Genomic DNA, 26,471 nt, shown 5'->3' with positions numbered 1-26,471 from the left:
CACTAATTTAGAGTGTCCCAGATCATCTGGAAAGTTTAAGCACCGTATTCAAGTCCCTAACAGCCCATCCTGCCTAGAGGAAATTGGAGATCTAACATGTGCATTTAAAAGGACAAAAGTGAAAATAGATTATTAAATGTCACAGCAGGTAGCAGTCAGGATTCTGTTTTGCACACTACTGCATTTTGTCTTTGTCCAAGGTTGCCCATGAAAACTTAGTGGATGGAGAGAGCAGAGAAAGAAAGAAAAAAAAAATCTAAAATCACATTGAAGATCTTGAATAGCTTCAGTGCCCTGTAGTTCTCAGTAAAAAAGATTTCATCTTATCTAAAAATAGTAAGTAGGAATTTGAATGCAGTTTTAAAGTTTTCATGTTATTTTAGGGATTATGAGAAGATTGAAGCACATTGGAGATTAGGCTCCTTTATCCATACCTATTTCCAAAAACTGGAATCCCCACATACCCTAAAGCAATACAGTATGGTAGAATCAGCCATCAGACACTCTTGAATGCCAAAAAAATTTGCCTTAAAAGTCATACTACTTTCAAAATTAAAGTATTATTTACTTGCATTGGTTAACATCTACAGCACAGGAATAGTCATCGTTTCCACAGATCATAGTTTTAGTTTCTGGTTATAAAATCCCAAATTTTAGCAACAACTTCCTAGTTCCATAGAACTAAAAAAGTCAGACTGAGTTGGCTGCAGCCTCTGCTCCAACCAGGGCATTATTAAGAGCACTGTTCACACTTCTGCAAGTTCATGCAAGGCAAAGGTGTTGATCAGGTATAGCTGACAGAATAAACTGAAAACCATTTGGCTCCACAGATGTTTCTGAATCCTTATAAGAGCAAGAGATATTAAAAAAATGAAGAAAACCCAGCTGAATTTTCAGAATAAAACCTTACTATGCAAGCTTGGAGCTAAGACAGAAAATATACACTGCTAACAAAGTGAGCAGGATTTTCAGTGTACACTAATAAGCTGAGTAGGTCAGAGTCTGGAATTAAAATAATAAACAGAATTTCTCAATGCCTTCCCTTCAAAACAGGAAAGAATTTTGCAGAGATTAAAGAAATCCAGTGTCTTATTGTAAGAGACTTCACCAGATTATCAAGTAGCCTGTGCAAAACTGCAGGTACTGAGAAGCCCAAGTTCTGCTTCTTCCTCCAGTGAGATCTTACTGGTGCTATGGCTCCTGGAAATTCAGGTATTGTATCTGCTGGAGGAAAGCTGGTTTCATTAAGCTACAAAATTCTACATTCTCTCTTTGCCTAATATGTAATTATCCCCAAAAAGAGTAAGTCATTTCAACCCAAGGAAATGATATTTTAATCCAGAGCACTCTCTTAGCTTGGCGATTAGAACATCTGCTTAAGCTGGCAGAGGGGAGGAGGAATGAAAGTGCAAATTCCTTCTTGGGAAGTCATGATGAGTTTCCAGCTGGATAATTATTCTACTGAAATCCTGGATAAAATCTATGTGGTAACATCACTTCCTTGTCTCAATGTTCTGTTCAGTGTAACAAACATGTTTTGAAACCCTACAGCAAGAGGAGGCATTTCAGGTGACCTTCTGCTTAGTCAGTGGAGTGGAGCTGCACCCTACATAGAAACGATTTTAAGGATTTAAGAACTACTACTGACGATTCCTAGAGTTCTTTCAATGCCCCTGGTTCAATGATCTGGCAGAGGCAGGGTATAGACTTGTGTATCTAAGACTAAAAGGGTGTGAAATAACTCACTGTAATGTTACTGCTGCATTCTGCCATTTCTGCTAGGTCACAGGTACTTGCCTTGAGGATAAGCAAAAAATGACAAGTACTTCAATACAAGCAATTCCTCCTGCCCCTGACCGCAAATTTAGGCTTCATATTAAATGGAAATAGTTGTCTATTCCACCATAGCAAACCCAGAAAACAGTTTGATGTAGTATTTAAGCCATGAGACATCTTCACTGAAACACTGACAGTAGGGTAATGAGATGAAATGCATGAAAAAAGTCAGGGTTCTGATCTCGGGGATTTCAGAGAAACCAGGAAGGAACTGACTTCCACTGGGAATAAGGGTGTTAACAAGAATATTTATATAAAAAGTTCAATATTGAAGGTAAGACAACCAAAGAGAATGTTGTTAGGCAGCTATGCAGACGTACTGTGTGCTATTGCTTGTTCTTTCCTGGGTTACAGCCTGCTTCTCTAAAGGTGCTTATCCCTACAAAAATTAGAAGACATTAGGGTAAAAAAGTGGATGGGGGAAATGTTTATTTGTGCCCAATTAGTATCTACTCATGTAACAGCTCTATTAAGTCATTTAATTCAAGAATTTTGTCTCAAGAACTGATTTACTCGAAACAGCCTCAATCTCTGTCACGTATTTCACTGTTGACAATAGTGAAAATTCAAAGGGAGCAACAATTATTGTGAAGTGAATCTGGTGGACACTTCAGCTCTCAGTGCTCTACTCCTCTTAAAAAAATAGACAGAATTAGAATCCTGCCACAAGTCGTATTTGATATCAACAATTCAGGGATAAGGTAGTTCATTCTCCTTGTGCTCTTTCAAGCTATGTTAGTTACCCAGTGCAAGCTGAAGTTGGCCTTAAATTATTTCCTGTGGTAGTTTCAATCATTTTCTTACGACATGTTCAAGCAATATGGTCTTGAGAGATAGTCTTGAGAAAAACTAATTCTATAGTCATAATACAAATGCCAGTTTATTGTATTTGTCCTCTTGAGTTCTTCAGATAAGTCTCCTATGATTTACCTATGTTGTATGAACACACTGATGCAGATGCACTGCTATTGAACCACGGGGTGTAACCTTCTCTGCAGGCCAGAGAGTAACAACTTGTTCTAATGAGCACATGAAGGAAATTCTGCAATGTCTCATCAGGTGACTCTTTTGCAGAGCAGCAGATGCACAATCTTTAAACTCTAAAAAAGATGTTGAAAACATCACAAAGTTGTAACCAAAGACTAAAGAAGCACCAAAGACAAAACAGGCAGTACCAACAGTTAGTTTCTGTAAGGAACACTCTCAAGATATCCTCTTATTAACTACATCTTCCTACCTTTTACTCCTCTAGTATCAGTCTGGCATTTTCCCATGTGATCCTAAGTACTTTACACAGAACACCACAGTAGCAGTTCACTTCTGCAATCCAGCATTATCTTCTTTTTTTCCGGCAACAAAGTCATTTTAAAGTCTGTGCTCATCAGTCACAAGACATGCCCAATATTAGCAAGATCCTTACTTCTATGGCAACCTGATTTGTACTTGTTTCTGCTTATTTCCAGTCTCTTTTCACTGCCACTGTTAAATGCACAAATAGAACAGGTCTTTTGCATCTTTCAGCACTGTGCCATAATTCCTAGGTTGTTAATCCATAAATACCTCTATTCAACACCTTCACATAAATATATATCTTTAAGTGGCCTACAATCACTTACACACCCATACATTAAAAACCAAAACCCATACCAACACAGGATAAGGCTAATAATCAGGGAATTATCACCCTTTTATCCCCTTTTTTGTTCCTTTCCCTGTGTGCACGTGGATAACCTCCAAATAGCAGAGGTTGTCCCTGACACACTACTCCACAACAAATCAATCACGCAAACCAATAATTACAAGGCAAACATTTCTGTTTGTTTTGAAATTGACATAAAAACAGAAGCTTGACCTCCAAAAAGGCTTTTTTTTTCCCCTCAGGTGAATTATTTTGTTAATCATAATAAATGTCAGAAGTTTGAAACTCTGAGGCATTGCTTAACACCACAACAACTAAAAGGTATGACTAAAGGTATGACAGGGGAAGGAAAATTGAAGGAAAAACCCCTGTGATTTAGTATTTCTAAAAACACAAAGTCATAGTTAATAGCATAAAGTGTAAAAATCAATGCTTAGGGATACTCAGTAGACTGACTGTACTGTTAAAATGCTTGATATGTATCTGGACACACACAAAGTACCTTCATAACCACCTTCACGTATGGCTTGCTTTCCACTCTGTTAGGTTTTTTAACATCTTTTCAATTACACCTACATAAAGATGACTTTTTAAAAGCTTGCAACTGCAGTGCAATGGAAGGAACCAAAAATTTGAAAAGTGAGAGTTGCATGGTATTTAAATTAGGTTTGTAATGACTGTCTTAAGAAAAGACCCCAGAAATCTAGGGCTTTTGAAGGAGGCAAATTCCTCTGCATGAAGAATACATTTAACCTTTACAGACCTCTGATTGACTCCTGGTGCCTTTCAAAAAATGACAAGGATGGTGACATTAAATGAGTAACACACTTTTTCTCTATATTCCTCCAGAAAACTATCATTCAACTTTCAGAGCCCTTGAAACTGAGAATTTCTCCCCGAATCTCGCCCAACATCCAAGCGGCGGCTGCAGTCCTTGCTCAGATTTCAGTTTTCTATTTGCGTGATGATCCGACCAACCACTCCATCCCTCCACCCTCCCAACCCCCGGCTGCTCCTCGGAGTTAATTTTAACTCCGTGGTTTGGGTTTGTCCAGGAGGCGAAGATCCTCCCTTGGAAAACAATTGTGCGTTCATCAGCCTCAGCGGCGAGCTCGGCTCGCCTCCCAACACCGCCGGGCTGCCACAGCTCAGCCCTCAGAAGAAAAACAAATCCTTGTCTCAGATAATGGCTTTACTGTACTGGCAAAAAAAAAAAAAAAAAATAAATAAAAATAAAAAAAAGAATTTCCTTATTTTCAGCTACCAAAATTCAAAAAAAAACCAACCAACCAAACAAAAAAACCAGCTCTGAAGCATGGCATCTCGTATGTCAAGAACCCCCGGGTCTTCGCGGTGTTCAAGTTCGAGGAGAAAACCCCCGCAAGCTGCGTCCGCCGCCAGTTTCGCACCGCGCCGGTGGCCCCGCCGAATACCGGCGCTTCGGGACGGGCCGGGACGGCCCCACCGCGGGTGCCAACGCTTCCCGCAGGTGTGAGCTGCCCGGCAGACAAGCCCCGACAGCCGGGCAAGGCTGCTCCGCCGCCCGCCCCGCCAACAAGCTCCGTTACTCCCGCCGCCCCCCCGCCTCGGCCACCCCACCCCACCCCATCCCGCCCCTCCCCGCCGCTTCACCCTCCGGCTGCGAAGTTTTCAGCCCAGGGCGTCCAAGCCCGGGGCAGCGCTGCCGCCTCGGCGATCAACAGGCGCCCGAACCTCCCTCCCCGCTGCCGCTCGCCCACCGCGCCTCGGGACCCGGGGAGAACGGGGCGGCCGCGCCCGTCCTCGCCTGCCCTCGTCCCCCGGGAGGGTCGGAGAAGCTCCGCACCACCGCCCCAGGTCCCTGCCGCGCAGCCAAGCCGCCCCTCGGAGCGGAGCGCCGCGTACCTGACGAGGGGATGGAGGTGATGGAGGTGATGGAGGCCGTCCCGCTGCCCCGCCGCGCCGGCACACGGCGCCCGCTCCGGCCAGCTCCCGCCTCAAGCCGCCGACAAAGTTTCCTGACGTCAGAGCGGGCGGGCAGGGGACCCCGCCTGCTGCCTGCTTGCCTGCCGGGCTCTCTGCCCGCCGGGCCGGGCCGGGCCGCCGCTGCTCCCGGGCTCCCCCTGCCTCCCGCCGCGCCCCGCAGTCAGGGCCGAGGGAGGCGGCGCCGCCGGCACCGGCGCCCCGCGGCGGCGGAAGGGGCGCGCCCGGCGGCACTCGGTAGGGGGCGCGGTCGAGCGCGCGGGGCGGCGGTTGGGGCGGTTGGCGAGGAGCCGTTACTGCCTGCACGCGCGGCTCTGAGCTGAGGCGCCCGCCGCCCCAGAGCTTGAGGAAGGGGCGGCCGTGAAGTTCCAGAGGAGCTCTGGGTGCTGCCCCTCAGCTGGCTCCCGGGAGCAGTCCTACTCCGTGCCCCGGGGCTGTAGGAGCTGAGTCGCGCTCAGGAATGTGGGCTGTACCGCTACACCGGGGCAATTCGAGGGAGGACGAGCTCGACCTCCGTTCCCCAAGGAGCCTGGGTGCCCCTCGACTAAAGGGGTGCGCCCGGTCACTCCTCTGTCGGCCCAGGGATGGGCTCCCGTTCTGCGAGAATCGTCTCCGAGCAGAGGGGAACAGGGCCCTTCAGGACAGTACTAAACAGAAGAACTAAACCTCACCGTACTTAGGTTAAGCTCTGCCTTCAGGAAAGTCTGATGAAGCAAAGAAATGCGATGAAAAAAAATGGTGAGAAGTAACCAGTAGTTGAGAAAGTGGAGGGTACAAGTTAGTATGTCAGGGAAAGAATTTTCTCAGGGAAAGACTGAGGGGAATAAAAAATAATGGAAACACTTCCACAGGTTTGAGTAAACCTACAATAAAGTATTTTGGGAGGGGTACAGATATGTAACATCATTCTGACTTTGAGGATACTGTCAGCGGCATTGAGGCCCAGTTCTGGTGTTTCAGGAACACCAAAAAAGTGTAGATCAACGTATTTTTATGACAGTCACAGGAAATGCAAGTTAGTGGCAATGTATTTCTTGTAGAAGGACAAGGAATTAATACCTGCCGTATTTCTTTAATTCCTAGTGGCTTTCTGCCACAATTCTACAAATAAGGGGGCATGGAGTGTCTTAGGGAAGGCAGGAAACACAGCTGTCACTGTGGAACACTGGAAGATGCCTTTCATTTTTTATTAAAAAACAGACAAACCTGAGGAATAACCATTCAGAGAGAACAAAACATGTCACTGACATCAAAGCAAAGGTGTTTCGTCTGCAGTGGGCATTTTGTTTCCTGAACTGACAGAAAACAGTTCAAGATGGCAATTTACAGCTTGGAGTAGACAGATCAAGACAGCAAAATACCCATGAAGGGTAGGATTCAAGAACAGGCAGCTTTTTTAATCAGTAAGCCCTAGAAAAATTCATGCCTAGCATGAATTACATAAAAATTTAATTAATGTGTGTGCCTTTTCCGTTCACTTCTAAAACCCCCTCCAAAATAGATACACAAACCCAAAGCAAGTTAGTAGTGAATTTTTCTGCTCTAGAGATTATTATATGGCTTCCAATTTTTTTCCATTAGTTCATTCTGTCCTGCAAAGGAAACAAATGCTAACTTCTTAAATGGTTTTTGAGTTATTGGTAATCTTTACTAGCAAACTCATAGGCTGTGAAGCAGTTGCAAAGGATCATTGTGTGAAAAGTTGTCACTGGGATAGAATCACACCAGCTGAATTCCAAAAAATTGACAGAAGTAAAATTCTGCAAAGGAAGGGAAATGGAAAGCACACTGCAGGAAGTTGTCTGGGAACTATATAGTAAATAGCAACACAGCCAGGAATTATTTTCAGCACCCAGAAAAGAAGTCTTAAACGTTTTTCTGGAAAAACAAACAAACAAAAACAAACAACCCAAAAAACCCAACAAAACCCCACACAAACCCCACAAAACCCACTTCTTAATCAACCTGTCTTTAGTGCAATATTAAGACAGTTAAAGGAATAACTAATGGATTTGAGCAAAACACTTCTTTAATTCACAGCAGATCCACGACTGGTAAATACAAAACATACACTTGCTTCCTTCTTTTGCTGTTGTTGCTGACAGCTTTTCCCACACACAATTTCATAGCTTCTTGTTGGAGCTGACAACTGCATTGCATGCATCTCCTTAGCCATTTGTGCCTGCCAGAACCAGTGGCAGGAATGATAGGAAGAGAGATAATCTATGAACTCTGAAATTGTGGAAGAAAAAGAAAAGTAAATTGCTACCAAGAACCTTGGTATTTTAGTAGTTTCTCACAAATGAGAGCATAAACTAATCTATTGTGTAAAACATTTATACTTCTCCTGTATTTCACGTTTGTGTGGGGTTTTTCATGCAACAAGGCAGTTCTTATACTGCTTTCTTTGGCAAAACTCTAGTCCCTTTCAGTGTCAGGAAGCATTTTTATGTATTTGGCATTTCATAACATAACATGCATCCAAAGCTGTCCTTTGTTGTGACTAGTAAAGCACTCAAACTAGTTCAGGATATGTGCTGTTTTTATTTTGATTAAACAAGATCAGCTGCAGTCTACTAGATTGCAGTCTCAAAGTTTTAATTTATCAATTAAGAATATATATATTTACTTGTAAAGTTATGGACTTTCTTACTTGTTTTATGTCTCCCAAATTTAAGCTGATGTAGAATTTTAATAAAACTCTACTAAAGGTCAGTAGCTCAGTCATAGCAGCAAAGCAGAGCACACACTAGGCAAACTGAAGGCGTTTGGCTATCAAAATACCTGTTATTTTCAGTTTTTCAAAGATAATTCAGAAAGCAGGTAAAATTAAGGTTGCTTTCAAATAGCTTTATGGTGTCATTGCAGATTCTTCGTCAGACAAAGTTAGAAAAAAAATTGATATGGTGTGGGCTTTTTTGGTTACCAGGTTTTTCTGAAGTCAATTAGGCTTGATAAATCAGAGTAGATTTTGTCCAAAATAAAGTTATACCATTTTAAACAAATAAAAATTAATATGTATAAGTATATAATATACTACCTCAGGAAAGAACTTTTTTTCAAAATCCCTTCTGCATGAAATTTTTTTTCTTAAGTAAGATATTTTATAATACAAGACAAAATACTCAGTACATATTTCCTCTGAGATATATTTTTATATCTGTATCAATTCTTAAAAAAAAGGAATGTAGAGAAAACCTATTTTTTACTTAAATCTAAAGTGTATTATTTGAAGAGAAAAGAATAAAAGGTGATTTCTTTCTTCTGCTGTCATTTTTTCCCATCAACAGTGGCAGCCTAGTGATAGAGCAAGAACAATATTTGAGAGGAAAAGTAGAGAAAAAAAATTCATTAATTAGTACCTCTCTTATAAGTACTTCATCTTCATTGTTAATTGGTTTGATCCAGGAGCAAAAAGAACAGAACAGCAACCAGAGTGCCCCACAAAGCACTCTCACCTCTCACATAAACCAAAATCTACCTACCCATGAGGATAAGAAACCAAAGCAACCCCCTTTCATTCTCTCTTATGAAATACACTGACAGGAAAAATTCTGTTTCTGGCTTCACATTTAATTTCTAGGCCTTTTAATATTACCATGGTGGTATAATCTACATCCCCAGATTAAATTTTCCTTACTTTGCCAGGTACCTGTATATTATAGGATCATAGAACTGGCTGGGATGGAAGGGACCTCAGAGATCACCAAGTCCAACCCTTGATCCACTCCCGCTGCAGTTCCCAGCCCATGGCACTGAGTGCCACATCCAGGCTCTTTTGAAATATCTCCAGGGATGGAGAATCCACCCCTTCCCTGGGCAGCCCATTCCAATGGCTGATCACCCTCTCCAGAAAGAAATTCTTTCTAATGTCCAACCTAAACCTCCCCTGGCACAACTTGAGACCTCTTGTGCCCTCTTGTCTTGCTGAGAGTTGCCTGGGAAAAGAGCCCAACCCCCCCCTGGCTCCAACCTCCTTTCAGGGAGTTGGAGAGAGTGATGAGGTCTCCCCTGAGCCTCCTCTTCTCCAGCCTCAACACCCCCAGCTCCCTCAGCCCTTCCTCACAGGACTTGTGCTGGATCCCTTCCCAGCCTCCTTGCTCTTCTCTGGACCTGCTCCAGCACCTCAATCTCCTTCCTGAGCTGAGGGGCCCAGAACTGGACACAGGACTCAAGCTGTGGCCTCACCAGGGCTGAGCACAGGGGCAGAATCCCTTCCTTTGATCTCCTGGCCTGATTGCTACATTGCCTGATTGACGCTGTTCCTGATTGCTACATTGTAAACAAAAGTCACATCCCTATGTTGGTCTTGGAGATGTAAACGTTCTGTATTTCACTCAACAGGAGGACATTGTTAGCACTGTGATCAGTTTCTGTATCAGAGACAGCCAAGGTCAGGAGTGCCTGGGGACCCAGACAGCTCCTTACCTTATCTTCTATAAACTTCATCACCCAGATGACAGGGTACCTGTTCCCCATATCCTTAGAGCAGGTGTTGGTCTCCTGATGACAACTACCTAAAAAATCATGTTGACTGAATTTTCACTTTTGTTTGACAGTTGACCAAAAACTCTTGAGGCAGGATTTACTGAGAACACATGACAGACACTTACATTCGTTAGAAGATCTAATATTAAGCTAGTTGGGAGAGGGGGAGTAATAGAAGAAAAAGCCATGTTTTCTAGCTCAATTAATTAGGAATACTGTTGTGTTCCAAAAATTTGATGGGTTATTGACTCAAAAGAACAATACTACTTGTGTTCCTTTATGTTTCCATTTATGAAAGAATTCTTCCTGGATATTTGATATAATTATGATATTGTTAGAGGTTTTTTCATCATGATAAAATCTTAACTGCAGAAATAATGTGTCTTAATTATTGAACCCTTAAACTCCATTCTCAGGGCCTGAGAATAGTGTGAGAGAAATGAGGAAAACAGGGTGTGCACAATGCTCAAGTGTAGGTGGTGGCAGAGGAGGCTGGTTGACTGTTGATCTTTGTAAATCTAAGAAGGTCCTCTATTCCATACTTCAAAGAATTTCCATCCCAAAGGGGATGGTCAGTCTCCACATCCCTGAAAGCTTTTTTGTGGAAATATGCAACATTTTTTTTCTGAGCCACTTATCCCTTGAAGTGTGGCTGAATGTCTACTTCTGAAATTATTTGAAATTAAGCTGCTTGATTGGTCCATGATGAAAACTGAGAACAAAAAGCCTAAAAATTAACCATGCCATTAGCTTAAGATGGAAAGAATACAAGAAACTATTACTCATTTGTACTACCCATGGAAATCAGTTTTTAAAACTCTCTATTACTTGAAAATAGTGATAAAGAAATGTGCTCAAGGGTACCTAAGCCAAAATAGTATTTTAAGTCAGCTCTCACTGACCTCACAAGGATTGTTTCCTGCAGATTACAGAGAAATTAATATGGTATTAATAAAATATTTATACAACAATAAAACATCTAAATAGAAATAAAAAACTGTTTAAAGCATTTGCTTTTAGGGGTTTTCTTAGATGAAATGTTAGAAAGGAGACTGGGCTCTGGAAGAATCTCCAGTCCTTGACATAAATACTATATCATCTATCAACAGGTAAATGTGAAATTTAAATCTTCAAAGCTATTTAGTGAAATAGCTTAGGGCAAGGCCTCACAAAGGCCAGGAATTATTATTATTAATCAAGGAAAAATAAATATTTGATATGCATGTGTCATAGCTCAGATTTGCCTCTATTTTCCTGTGCTTCTTTTCCACAGGTAATACCTAAATTCTACTATGCATAAGACAGGGTGTAGATGAGTTTTACTTATTCACATTAGATGCATCTCACCATGACTGTGATTTATATCTCTAAAACTATATAAATGATGCTGTCATTTAATGTGCATGTTAAAGAAACTTGGATTATTTTCCACATATCTTGTGAAACAAAAGTTACAAACGAGAAGTTTGGTAATACTGGTGGAAAGCTAGAGGAAGGATATGCAAGCTGAAGACAGCTCAGGGTTAACACTGAAACAAAGAACCTAATATTGGAAATAAATAGTCATGTTAATTTGTATTTGTGAGCTGTAGGAGAAGCAATAAACATTCAATTACAACCACATTGTAGGTAAAACTCTGGAGTGTAATTAATTATCTACATTATTTGTATTCTGCAGAAATTTACTCTTTTCGTTTAATCGATTTAGTTTATCATCATTTTTAAAACCACTTGCCTCCATCATGGGATATTAATAGTATCTATATCATGACACATTTTGTGACTACTCATTTTTCATAGAAAAAAAATGTTTAAAGCTGTAAATATTTCTTTATACCCTCTGTCCTAGAATATTCATGTCTGGAAAGCAGAAAGTGCCATTAAACTCTACTAGTAGCTATCCCATCTGAGACTAAAAATCCTTGGTAAATTTTAGACACTGAATTTTAATTTTTAGGTAAAACAGTAGGAGTGTGCATAATTTTGGAGTTTCTGGTTGATGGCTGCTAGATTCTGGTGCAGACTTCAGAGCTGGCATAAACAGTTACCTTTAAGCAAACCACATTTTAATTGAAATCCAATTCCAGTGTGAGCATCTGCAAATAGAGGCTTTGAACTGACTTGTTCAGATATTTGAATGAACTTGAGCATTTTCCTCTAAGCTTCTTGGGTATTCCTCTTGAATTACAGGAGTGAGAAATGAGCTATAGAATTATTTTTTAGGTGACAATTGATATATGTGATTTATGAATACATTCATAAGTCTTAAGTGCTTTCACCAGACACAAATTCACACATTTCCATAGCCACCAGACCATGAGACTTCTCTATATTCTCTGCCAAACATTTCAATCTCAGACTTTTTTCAATTTTCTTGGTAGATCTCACATCATTATTGTTAGTCTGGCATTTCATAGTAATCCTTTTTTTTTTTTTTTTTTTTTTTTTATGCTTTAGGATGAAAAACAGCTCAGCCTCTAGACAGCTTGTAAATGGACTTCGATGACGCAGGTAAAATTCTACTCTTGTCTAAAAGGTATTATAGTGTATTATATAAAATTAGTAACAGGTGTGTGGAACTTCTACAATCCAGAGAACACTAAAAAATGCCTAAAATCCACCTATGACAGCTGCCATGCTGAATTCCCTGAAGTAAATATATTGCCTGTCTGGAAACTGTAACACTTAACAAAACTAAACTCTGGTCTTTCACACTCACACTTCCCTCAGTCCCACAGATCTGCCTTTAGTTCTGGACAAGGCAATCCATTGCTCAGTGCTGTCTGACACATATTGAGGTTAAAAACATTCCCCTTACCAAATATGGTTAGTATTGCTGTTAAAGTTCAGTTTGTAACAATGATCTTCAGGTGCTTTTCAGGAAAACTAGGTATGATAAATTATAGGAGTAGCAAAATTCCCAGAATTTGGATGATGGGGGGGGACTATGTCTGAAATGCTTGTTGCTTAAAACTAACCTAAATCTGGACGGGTGAAAAAAATCAGCTGGGCTTTCAGAAGAAATGCCATTGAAAGTGCATTTTAAGTTTATATGTCATTACATGGAGTAGAATACTCTTCCTGAAAGTCCAAAAAATTGCTGTTGATGAAGCAGCATTTTAATACTGATAAAAACTTGTTCAAGATGAACCCTAACTCTACCCAGAATTCTTACAGCCCTCTAGTGACTATTTAACATTCAGTACATCTCAAAATGGAGCCTAAGTGTCCCTTTGAAAGTAATAACTGTTCTAATTTGTGGTGATGTTATTACTCAAATAAGTCATGGGTATTTATTCATTGAATAGAGAAGAAACAGGTCATAGAATGTAAGACTTTGCTAGGCAAAACAGAGTAGTATATTATAGCTGTACCAAAGACAACAGGTATTTGTTTTTCTGGGTGATGGACCTTGCAGCCTCTTTTCATATAAGATCATGAAAGGACAGAAATTCACTTTGATTTTGGAAATGGCATTAGTAATGACTCATTAGTCATTAAACTTCTGTGACAATAAAGTATTTCTCCAGCCACCTGTTTCTTGCTAGTTAATACCTAGCAAGTAAGTGTGTTTTTGCATACTAATACTTCCTGATACCATCTCAAATGAATCCTTACAGCTGAATAACACACAAGTTTCACACTCCCACACGTGTGGGTGGAGTGAATTTCTGGTACGTCCTGCTACTTTGGATACCTGCCTCTGGGTAGCCCAACCCATCCATGTCAATAAAAAAGAAAGACAACATCATATTTGTTCTACCAAACAAAATACAAATCTCAAATACAAAAATACAAAGTCTCAAATACAAAACTGTGAATAAAGTCACTAAAGAAATCATCAAAACAATTAAATGTCCATCTGCTATCAATCTTCTTTCCTGCCTGTCACTTAAAATTTCTAAGACCTGTCTTAGTGATGAATTGTTCATTATGTTTCCACATCAATGTTTTTGTCCCTTTGTTCCCCATCTAACAATCAGGATCACCTTCAAAATTAGTGTGAGAAAAAGGGAAACTTTAACTAACATCTAGTTAAAATGGTGATAATATTTTCTAAATACAAATATTTTTATAAGAACTGTGCATGTTCTGTCGATTGTACATACTTAGTAATGTCAAAGTCAGTGTGAAGTTTTCATAGAGAATAGAAATTTGGCACTTAAAATTTTTTTTCTAAATTTCTCTTTTGTACTTGTACATTGTCTTCCCATTTCCCAAAAGAAATATCAAATTGTTTCCCTTAATCTATTGTCCTTCCCTTGGGCAGATATTAGTCCTCAGCCATCAGCAGTGATGTGGCTTCAGGTGTGTTTCTCCTTTCCTCACCACTCCTATGGCTCAGGTTTTCTACTAGGAGGGACCATCACAGGGGTGTCCCCACCCACTGAGATGGGTGCAACATCAATCTGCAGTCCTAAACCCATAATATTTTGTTTACTAATTAATATTCCCTAATTTTTATTTCTATTCTTTAAAAATGTCAGCCCTGAAGCTACTCTTACTACAAAATAAGGGAAGTGTGAGCAACCAGGTTCTCATATTTCCAGCTGTCTACAAAATGTTTGTTGCCATTGCAGCACTTAGGGTAAAGGTCCTCCATAAAGGAGGTAATGATGTAATGTACAATATCTAATGATATCACAGCCATGCTTTATTCATAACAATCATCCTGAAATCAAACATGTTGCTACATGAGCTTTTTTGCTGTAATTATCCATTTTTATCTAAAATTTATTATGTAAACCCTACAGGTGAGGAACGCTGCTTTTCTTCCCATTTTCTTACTCCTTCCGTGATTCGTCTAGAACCTGCTACTTGTTTTGCCATAAGCTCTCTAGGTCCTTCTAAATCTTTCCATTTTCTAGTAAGTAGAAAGACTCATTTTTCCCTATTTAAGAAAAATATTATCTCAAATTTTTCATGTTGTGTCTAAGAGAATAGGAAAGACCTTAGCTAATCTTCAACTTAAAACTTTTATTCCTGTGTTGTACTGCAAGCTCCTTAGTTCACCCTGGAGGAAGACAGCCTTTCAGAGCCTTGCAGTTTTTGACATTTAGAATGGCAAAGCTTTTGATATTTAGGAAAAACTAATGTACCAATAGGCAAGTAAATTTACATTAGTGTATAGCTGATATTAACAGTACAAAACAATAATGCCCCTGGAAATCCTCCTACCATCCCACTGCAATCTCCCTTCTCCAGCTTAATGAAGCTAAAGGATGTCTGCTAGGGCAATTAATTATATTCACCAATGGCAGAAGATGAAATTACCTTCTCTTAAAGGGCATTTTCTTAATATTTCCTCCTAGAGTATTTTTATCTAGTCCTTTCTCTCTCTGCTTCTAATATAAAATAATTCTGAATCATTCTTTGTGTCTGTAATACATATAAGGTGGGGTTTTTTTGTTTATTTAATATCCTAGCTTTGCTGATCATCTAAGGACAGTTCTATAAACTTTTCCCTTTAGTTTGTTGATGCTCACTTTTTTAAATGATCACGAGTACTTCTAGTCCTATTTCTTTTACTCCCTATTGTTCTATTAGATATTATTAATGATCTTTTGTTAGTACTTTCTGATATACTTTGTTTGGGACCCCCTACCCCACCTTACACTTGCACAACACAATGCAATCCAAGTTCTGTGTGTTTAACATTGCAGAGAGCTAAACTCTGGGTAAAAATCATAGCACCAAACCATTTAATTCATGGTCAGGTGACCAGAAGTAGTAGAGACAAAAAGATAATTGTCACTCTGTACTTATGGTTTCCAAGTAGAGATGCATACACCCAGCTTCTCAATTTGCTGTACAAAACTAGGAGACATTGACAATCTTGCAGCCTCAAGTAGCTTCTAGGCAATCAGACCTCTTTGCACTCTTTTCTCATGAATAAAGCACTGATGAACACCACAAGTTTCCATTCTCTATATGTCTGCAGAGGACAAGATGGAGGCCTCTTATTTAAACTGCAACAGAAGAGAACTATAACTGCTTGACAACCAACATACCAAGAAGTAAACATACAGCACAGATTAAATACGTTGCTATGAGCTGAATGCCAACTTCATGGTTACAGCAAACATCTGCCTTTAATCTATATTGCTCGTTAGCTGAATCTATTGCACACTTGGGCTTAGTCATAATAAATAATGCTGAAATGGATAGCACATGGATGCATTTTTCCTGGACTAATGCAAGATGTGAGAGGAAACACAACGAAGTGAAAGGCTGCTTTACCGAAATTAAAGTTATGCACAAAGGGTCAAAGAAAATCATGGGATTCCTATGAAAATTTCTGATTGCAAACACATTTTAAAGGATTTCTGCCCTTCTCAACTCTTACAGATTTACCTTTAATTATGCTGAGCTGTTTGTGTGGCCTCTTTGCAAGTTCGTATACAGATTTTCTATGTTGAAGAGAAAAGCTTAGATATATAGGGTTCATTTGTGCTGTTTCACTTACCTATTTGAGAGCAGAGTCTTAAAATGACCGATCAGGATAACTAAAAAGAGTAAACTGCAACTGGGAGAGATTGAGGGAGAGACAAAAACCAGAACAAGATTGCAGGAGCTGCTTAAGTCAGCTCTAGGTTGACCAAAATCGTAGGGTGGAATCACATGCTACAGTGGGATATTTATTTCTTTCATAAAAAGGAAATTACTCCAGTTTTGCCACTATCCCTAGTCTAACTGATCCCACCCTTTGGTCAAGAAATACACAATTGCATTCTCAACATGAAATGCAAATGAACAACTTTCTTCAATTATCTTCAATGTCTATGATGTAAGTTGTTTTCCTCATACAAATTGGACTTAGAAGTTTATTTTTAGTTTTAGAATCATAACTTAAGGTATGAATGCTTCCTTTCTAAAAATTTCTGCCTTCATTTTTTTTCAGCCAAAAATCTCTTCTAATCACTAGTATTACATTTGGGAGGATTTAACTAGTTTCTATTCCCTTAAAATTACTGGTTTTCAGTGTCTGGCCCCAGTTAGTTGATTTTAGAACTTATAGAATATAAAATTTTATTTTTAAAGCAAGTTTTAAGATTCTTTACAAACTTCTAAAAAATCCAGCAGGTTCATACTGTTACTACAAAGAACCATTCAGCATCTCCAAATTGATAATTTTCCAAAGAAAAGTTTAGGACTTCAGTCTTGAGCCCTTTCTCAGGTCAAACACACGCCAACATAAGAAATGAAAGTATTCTAAGTACCTAATTTTACAGTTCTGTAGAAATACAGCAAGAGTTAACTAACCAGTTCAAATTTAGAATTAACTCACGTAGGTGTTTGAAAATTACTGAGTTCAAAAACCCCAGACATACAAGGAATAGAACTATGAAATACATTGATAACTGGGGATCCAATAAGCCAAAAGTAAGAAAAATTAAAATCCTTACTTTTGGTCAACTAGGAGCAGAAGATAAAGCAACATCCTTTTATTTCAGCCACTTTTTGCTGTGTTTGGTTGTGCCCATGTAGTGCCCATGTAGTCTGAAATGTGTCTACACTGTACTCCAGTAAATAGGATAAAGAAAGCCTCTTGTCTAATTGACAGGTGATGAGGATACAAATGAAAGCAAAAGATTAAACCAATGCAGACAGTGATAAATGGAGTCCAGCAACTCCACATATCCACAAGCTTAGTATGGATAAAAAGAAATTCTTACAGAAGTATGTGTAATTAAAAAAAACAAACAAAAAAACACAACACAGATACCATGGAGAGAACTGAAAAAAGGAAACTAATAGGAAAAGGAATACAAGATAATGATAACTGAAGACCTAAGCAAGGTAACAGAAGACCCAAAGAATGGATAAGGCAATAGAAGCACCTGGATTTACAAGATGTGGGACACACCTTATGGTTTATCCATTGACTTCTGTCAGGGCTTACTAGAGGGAAGATGTCAACTTCAGCAGCAAAATTAATTGATGATTCCCTCCCTGACAATCATAACTGTTTCCCAGAGTTGTTTCTCATATTTTGTCTAGTCAGAGTTTCTCAAATTTTGACCTTACAAAATAAAAAGAGAAAGAGAGAGAAGAAATGTTAGATTTTTATGGATTTAACAAGTTAAAATTTATACTAGTGTGTGTGAGGCTAAATCTTCTCTGCACTTTTATGAGAGTTTTTATCAGCATGCATCACGTATCACTGCATCTCTTTCTTTGTCATTAATCTTGCTAGGCTATATAGTGCCAAAGAACATTCAATTGTTAAAAGTTTATGCATTTAAAAAATGCATTCATAAAGTCACAGCTATTTCTGCAGTTTCATTGTTTTGGAGACATCTTCAGTGTCAATACAATTGGGGATATTCTTTTGCAATTTTATTGAAAAGTGAGGATACTTAACTAATGTCTCCTTATTGAAAACACCAGCTGGATTTTATGTCCCCCTTGTAATGCATAAAGTCTGTATGTGTTCAGCATATGCACAGCAGAACAGAGAGGTTCTGTTGTTTATTTATTTTTATCTAACATGCCAAAGAGAAAAATCATTATAAAAATAATAATAGGGGGAAATGGATCAGGTTAAACAGTGTTTTAAAGATTAAGGTTTGAAGAAAGTGAATATTGATAGCAGTCAAAAATACTGCTTAGTTCTGTGTATTCTTTTCCAAAAGAAACTTTCAACATTTAACCAAGGCATAGCAAAACAGACACACGGTGCACAGAATCCCAAGTTTAAACAGCTGTTTTCAGAAAGAGGAAATTTGCTTTGCTGCAAAAATATTTTTGTTAGAAAAAAAAAGGCAGGAATAAAGAACACAGTCGCAAGTCAGCAGTCTAAGTCAGAGGTGCTTTGATGTCCTTGGTTAGGAGACTTGAAGAAAAATACCTAGAAAGAAATAAGTAGTCTCTATTCAAGGATATATAACACCTTTTCAAACAAATTTGTTGTATCAAATGAATATGGTTGTCCTTCCAGTTCTGGTGAAGGACATCAGATATGAACAGAAGTCGGAGCATTCTGCTACCAAAAGAAAGACCAAAACCAAAAAACTAACAAAAAAAAAAAACCCAACACAAAAAAAGCTTTGATTGTTAAAAAGATAAGTTTAATAAATATGCATCCCCTCCTTGAAGTATAGAATGCACATTTATGAAGATTATTGTATCAAAATGTGATATTTTTTCCCCAGTGTAACTTGGTTTGCATTCAATCACTGAAAATATTGATGTGTTTGATGATGTTCTATGCAAGGATACTCCTGTTCAGAGAGAAAAAATTGCAAGAGGACACGATTTTCCTTTTTTTCTAACCATAACACTTCAAAATTCTTAGAAAAGAAAATAGAAGAGTCGTTTGGTATGAAAAAACCCTGTATATAAAATTATTTGAAGTGTTTGAAGACTGATAGACCCAGTTGCAGTGAGTTTTCAGTTGGACTTGGTGGATAATACTAATTATTTCTATCAGCTAGGAAAGGTAACTGCTACATGAAGCTGACCTTTAAGACCAGTGCTGACTTAAGTGAATCATTACCAGTTGTTACTAACTAATACAAAATATATTGCTGGACATTTATTTGCACTGTAGCTCTGAGTTTGATTTTATGCCCTGCTACAAACTTCAGATAATGAGGCTGTCATTCAGCTCATCATTCAATTGTCAGGGAACAGAGCAAACACAAGAACAATGCTCAGGGCAATAAAATGTGAGCTCCCTGAGGAGTGAAGGTCTTTGGATCTTCAGCTGAATGTATTGAAACACTCCAGATTAGATAAGCATCCCTGGCAGTTCTCTCTGAACATCTGTATGATTGCCCAAATGCCAACTGCTCTGTACACTTTGCCTTTGATTTAGCATCAGGAATAAAAAAGTTCAGAGACATTCCTAATAATTTTTAAAGCAGGACATTGGAATGAATTAAGAAATTTACCCATTTATGAAACCTAGCTATTAGGATATGCTAATAACAAAGTTTTAATTGCATTTAAAAAATTAATCACATAAACAGCATTCAGAAAACTGCATTTGTTATTCCCAGTTCAAATTCTGCAAGATTAGGTTAATGGAAAAGAACTGTGGCCCTTAATATTGTTGGCAGCAGCATGGAATCCTAAAATAGTTTTCAGAAGGACACCAAAATTTATTCCTCATTCCAGATGTTTTTGCAGAATGAAAACAAAACAACCCTCCACTTGCCAGTCCTGTAAGAATGTACACCACACTATTTAAAAAAAAACATTTAAGAGCTGAATAAAAATAATCTTGAATAAACAAGAAAATCAGGAAAATTTGTGTATGGACTTTGCAGAGGACTGCAACCATTTTCCAGTAAAGTGAGTTATTTCTGAAGAATAATCTAATTATAAAGAATTATTAATACAATATTTGTACAAGTCAGCTGATAATTTGGTTATATTCTCTAACTAAAGGTTCTACAACTTTGAAATACAATTTTTTACATGATTATATTTGTGTCAGGACTATCAAACCAAAAACAATAGGTTGTCTCTCTTACATTACCAGGTTTAGTTGTCTTAGGAGAGGCCCAGGGAAAAAAGCCTTCAGAAAAACTCTCCTTTGTCCAGGAGGCCATCAGGAGAAAATCAGTAGATTCAATGGTATTAGATTCTGCTACACCTCAGAGTGCAAAATATCTTAAAATGCATCACAGTGTTCAAAGCACAGAGCACATCATAGCCCTCTCCATAACATGATTGCAGGATGGACTGGATATTCCTTGAAAGCCATCTGCACCTTGTATAAACTCTCATTTAACTGATACTTCCACCCCTGTGGAACCTATTAAAACCACACTGAAGTTCAGAGATGTGCTGTAAATTTCTATACAAAATACATTCATTACCATGCACTTCTTTAAGTATGTCTTCCCATTTTCACTATTTACCATGCAAACAGAAAGTTTGTGTTAATTTTAGATTGGTGCACAGACTGCAAAATACATCTTAATACTTTATGATTTGAATGATTCACTTGCTAGTGTCCTAGTCCTAGTTTTCCTACTTTTCAAATTATGCAGTTGCAGTATTAGCACAATTTCCAGAGATTAAGAAACAGAGAATGAGCAAGTTTAGAAAATCTGATGTACATATGTTGTTCTACTGGACTCTGAAAAGTAAAGGTTACTTAAGAGTAGAGATGAAATAGCTCTGCTTCATAGCAAGACTGAACTAAATACAGATGTACAGAGTTAAAAGATTAAATACATTTCTGCAATGCAGAACTGCAGATTAACTTCACAATGCAAATATATGTCCCTCATTCATCTTACTGTGATGATGCCCAGCCAGCATCATCGTTTCTCTGACCAATAACTCTTCATCAAATAACTCCAAAAAGTCCCATTGCAAGTTGCTTCCAAAATGCACACAGCAAATGTTAATACCTTACCTGAGCTCCTTTTCTAGTGCAGTGCTTTTAGGTCACTGGCAGTCATTACAGCACTTCTGCTTCTACTACAGGAAATCCACAGAGAAGTGGATGTGAAGTACAGTGAAATGTAGGTGAATTCACAAGGAGTTCAGCAGGTTGGTGGGGTGATACAAAGAGCAGGAGGTGAACAAATTGGATTATTTGCTCAGTGGACCTGCCTGCAGATACACTTCACAGCCTTTTCCAACTTGTTTGATGAGCCTTTACCAGGGAAGGTTCATGTTCCACATCATGATGGTAATCTACTGAAAGCCTGAAGAGTGGCAATGATGGCAATTGTTCCAAATAGTCCCTTGCTAGCTTTCTGTCTAAGAAAGAGAACTGAAGCAAGCAGCCTACATGGTGTTAAAGAAGTAAAAATCCTGCATACAAAATGGCTGTCATTGATTTGATTGGGGAAAAAACCTCATTCATCTGCTTTTTCGTAGGAAGAACCATTGCCCAACTGCTGATCAACTTGTGTACAAGTTGTTTACCTTGCTCTGGGAGGTAGCAGATCACTTTCATTACAAATTCATAGAAAAGAGGTAGCAAGCCTCAACATAATTACTAAGCTACCTTTGCACCTTGCTGTGAATTAACCTCATTAGCCTCTCAAGGCTTAGTAAGCATCTAACACTAAAACAGAGTTGCTATGCCTCTCCTAAATTTGTCTTGACTCATATCTAATGTGATGATAATAAAACAAAACCCATCTATCAGGCATGATACAAAATAAGTAACTGGCGTTTGGATAATGTAATTTTTCTACAACACTAAATTGTTAATGGGAAATAAATCTTATTCTTCTGCCTGCTTACACACTGGAGAAAAGACTATTAGAGTTCAACATGTGGCTTGTTTCTACTTAGCAAATAAACAGATAACTTATCTACTGATGCATGTTGTGCTGTCATGCAGTAATCTAAACCATGTTTGGTATGCATGGTTGAAACTGTTGCTTGCAATACTGCATCCTGTTGATATAAACAAGATTTGGAGCCAATGCAATGCTTATTTCCTCAGTTACTATGGATCTGTCCCTTTTGGAACAAGCATTAAGCTTGTTTAGTTCTCTGTCTCAGTAGAAAGTCAAGGAAATTCAATAGCAGAGGAAAAGCCAAGCAAACAAGAAACAGCCTTTCCTGTGAAGGACATTGCAGAAAAAGGCAACAAAACAAGGTATTGACTTTCCTTAATACATTCCAAGGAAAATATTCATACCTCTGTACCCTAATATATATTATATACTCAGATATCTACTTCTGGTTTGCAATTATTTTCCTCATTGCTTGGCATATGTTGTTATACTGGACTCTGAAAAGTAAAGGTTACTTAAGAGTAGAGATGAAATAGCTCTGCTTCATAGCAAGACTGAACTAAATACAGACAACACCTTCTGCATATGGGCATGATGCCTGCTAAGATTTCTGAAATTGGTTTTGTATAAAAAACCAAATAGAGATGGAACTAATGTTTTTTCAGCTTTTTTACATGAGTTAACTACCTGGGAGGAGTGCCAAGATATTTTTTCTTTAAACCTGAGACAAATCAACCCCATACTCCTCCCTGCTCTCCAGGTTGTTTTCTTGACAGCTATAACCTGGAGCAAGAGCCCAGAAGAAAAATAACAGGGGAATTTGAAAAGATTGATCAAACTGCCATTGTGTTGTAGTTCCAAAAGAAATCATGGTATTTTTCAGAGTATCAGAGTACATCAAGATACCATGTAGAAAACACCCAGATCATGAGCATCTAATGGACTGGAGAGAAGATAAAAATACAACTACAGAGAGAAATGTATCTTTCTTAGTGCAGATTTTTCTTATAGAAAATCACTTTTGGTTTTGTCTTCTGAAAAATTTCATACAATATGAAAACAAAGAGCAGCTGTCTTTGATAATTCTTCTGTACAAGGAAATAATAGAATTAAATAAGAAAAGAGATCCACTAGCTGCATCATAACAGGTTCAAAAATATCTAAACTCACTTTACCCAAAATGTTTTAACCAATTACTAACTAATCCAGTCAAGATACAGATAGTCCTTAGTTGCATGTGGTCTTCCCAAGGCACTTTATTGTATGATTTTTTGTCATTGTTATTGTTTGGGGGAGTTTTATGTAGAGAAAGATTTATTATTTTATTTCAGTTAATATTGTCTTTTCTGAAGCAAACCTTATCCTTTAAGATAATATAAAAACTGCATAGTGAGAGAAGGTAGGCAGGGGGGAAACCTATTCCTCATTTGACATCTTCTTTTAGGAAAGAAGGAAGAAAAACTGAAAAGCAAAGTTGCTTACAGGAATGTGACTGGACACTCATACTGGTACAGGGTTATGATGTCCTTTAAGTAAGACAGCTCTTTATCAAGAGGTAATCTTTTGCTGAAGGAAAAGTATTCATCACTACCCACAAGACTCATTTACTGTTTATGCCAGAGGAACCTGATCTACCCTCTCTTTCCTTTTGATCAGCTACTCAGTTTTCTGCTAAATTACAAGGAGTTTACATAAAATATTATGTGAGCAATATAAGTCTTGGAACCTGATACAACATAGGGATATCATATGCCATCTTCTAAATGCATTTTCTTGCACCCTGATTAAACTCACAGCTTTTCCTTTATCATACATATCTCCCATCTGTCTCCTCAGACATTTGTTTTAGTGAAAATTATGACAGCTAAAAAGCATTTTCAGTTCTTTTCAAATTTGATTGGAACTGGCTCAAGGTTTCAATAAGAAGGAAAGGAGAAGGTGAGAACTGTAAAAAGCCAAAGGTGAAGATTCCTTAGATAACTAACCTAAAATATCTAATCCAACCAAAGCAACAAACATCTTACTAACTTAATTCAGATTTTAAATCATTTTACTTGCTTGTGTGAAACAATTCTTTTAAGACACTATGAAAAGTGTTAGCAGTGGAAACCTTTTTCCTGGAATGATTAAAACTTCCCATGGGTCAAATCCTGAGCCCAGGATGATTAAGTGAACTCAGTACTGAGACATTAGGTTGGGAAAAGTATTGAAGACCATCCTTTGCTTCATGACAACAGCCATTAATTGTACCAGTTTAAAGATAAATTGTGACTCAACTCCTGTTATGCTTGCACGTTTGCCTTAAAATTATAACTGGCACAGACTCAACTAATTAAGAACTCTTCCCCAAATCCTTCCTAACCCAATCAGCCTGCCCCAGCTCTTATACCTTACATCATGTGCTGGGTAGGAAGTACTATTTATCCATTCACCAATATTCCTCTTCTTCTGGGAGATTCTGAACTGTTCCTTTTTTTATTTTTTTTTTATTTTTTTTTTGGCTTGGTAATTGCTGAGAGGCAGGACTCTTCATTTCCCTAATTCATACCAAGTGTTGTGTTCTACAGTGCTGTTTAGTAGCTCATCTTTATAACTGGCTACCTGCTGTCATGTTGAAAAGATCCTCTAGCCACAGATTTTTCCTTCATCTTGAAGGATCAGATGATAAATATCACTTATGTCTGCTATTCTGAATTAGTCCCTATCAGCAGCTCTTATCACTGGCAAGCTTCACAAATACTTCAGCAAAGTTTTAATTAAGTCTGCACATACTTTGAAAATAAAACCTTAGGCTTAAAGAAATACAGAATGTAATTCTTGAGTAATTTATTTCTAGTCCAATAATTTAAACTGCATACAGTAGAGAGCAGTGATACTTTGCAATGGTGAGTATCAAGATACCATGGACTAATTGGTTCTGACATTTCTATTTACATGGGAAGAAAAATCATACCCATTCTGGCTTGCCAAATAAATACTGACCAAATATAAAATATTAGAGTATAGTAGCTCCAGAATGAATTCTAGAAGACGAACTAGAATCATTTGTCAAGATGTGATTGCAATTTGTGACCATATATATTTCATGAACCAGGGTTTTTATGGCTTTAGAAAATGGGGATAATCTGCAAAATTTCATTTTTTTACATATATTCTGTATTCAGAGAGAGTACTTGAAGCAACAAAATAATAAATACTTGTAATTATTTTCAGGTTGTTTTGTGATAAGTGATGATACTCTTGTTTGGAAAAGGAAAATATTGGAATTTTGAATACTTTACCCTTTTAAAATGTTGCAGACTTTAAAAGTATCCCCTAGAAAAACCTAAAAGACAGATAAACAACAAGTGTCCAGTGTGGATGGCAATCCTATGTCCTCATACCCTATTAAACTGGAGATTCTGACTGATGACAGAAGAAAGGCAAGTGTCTTTTGCCTTTGCAGTATAACCTTACTGTAATGGGCAGTAGGTGTTACAGAGGATATTCACATCAAAATTTTCTTGGCAGCCCAAAATACATTAAAAGACTTATTCATCATTAACAGTCATAATGAGACAAATACTACAAAATCAGGAAAGTTGAAATGTAAAGCTTCAAACCTAAAGGCATTCAGACAGCAGGGTGATTTATGAAAACTCCATCTAAACATCTAGGCAGCACAACAACTTGTAAACTTGTTAAACTTTGACTTTTCCATCTTCCTTTTGAGAAATGTTATTCTTTAGACCTGTAAAAAATATCTTCCTCAACTAAAGTTCAACTGATGGTCATACTACCATCAGTTAATGAACACTGTTGAATAGGAATGTACACTGTTGGGAAGACAACAATTTGAGAAATACAGAGCAGTGTTTTTTCCTACAATGAAATGTGAAATACAAATGTTTTTCACACCCCAGAAGTATATCCAGTTCACAGGGTACTAAGTACTGTGCCCTCAGCTCCATTACTTTTTACCTGCACATACACAGTATGTGCTATGCTAGTCCAGACCATACACTCCAGTAACCACTGGGCTGTTGGAAAGGGGTGCTTAGCACTGCACCTCACAGTTCAAGGCTTTGGATCATCCAAAGCAGTGGCCTTCCTGGCCCAGGTCTTGGAAGGAATCACAGAATCATAGAATTGGCTGGGTTGGAAGGGACCTCAGAGATCATCAAGTCCAACCCTTGATCCACTCCCGCTGCAGTTCCCAGCCCATGGCACTGAGTGCCACATCCAGGCTCTTTTGAAATATCTCCAGGGATGGAGAATCCACCCCTTCCCTGGGCAGCCCATTCCAGTGTCTGATCACCCTCTCCCTAAAGAAATTCTTTCTCATGTCCAAC

The 26,471-nt window shown here is 38.3% G+C and overlaps 1 protein-coding gene across 8 annotated transcripts in view; it reads right to left on the bottom strand.

Annotated features, from left to right (window-relative positions):
- The window catches only part of GULP1 (GULP PTB domain containing engulfment adaptor 1), a 146,126-nt gene extending 140,494 nt beyond the window's left edge, over positions 1-5,632 (bottom strand). For 2 of the 8 annotated variants that reach the window (XM_071747783.1, XM_071747784.1), the window contains exon 1: positions 5,360-5,625. The gene's annotated coding sequence lies outside the window, so the exon portion shown is untranslated. Of the gene's footprint in view, positions 1-5,359 lie in introns of all 8 variants that reach the window. The other 6 variants (XM_071747782.1, XM_071747781.1, XM_071747785.1 and 3 more) reach the window with 5 other exon arrangements.
- Between the last annotated feature and the right edge of the window lie 20,839 nt (positions 5,633-26,471).

This window comes from Heliangelus exortis, chromosome 6 (genome assembly GCF_036169615.1).
Source record: "Heliangelus exortis chromosome 6, bHelExo1.hap1, whole genome shotgun sequence".
Taxonomy (NCBI): domain Eukaryota; kingdom Metazoa; phylum Chordata; class Aves; order Apodiformes; family Trochilidae; genus Heliangelus; species Heliangelus exortis.
This window is presented reverse-complemented; position numbering and strand designations above follow the sequence as displayed.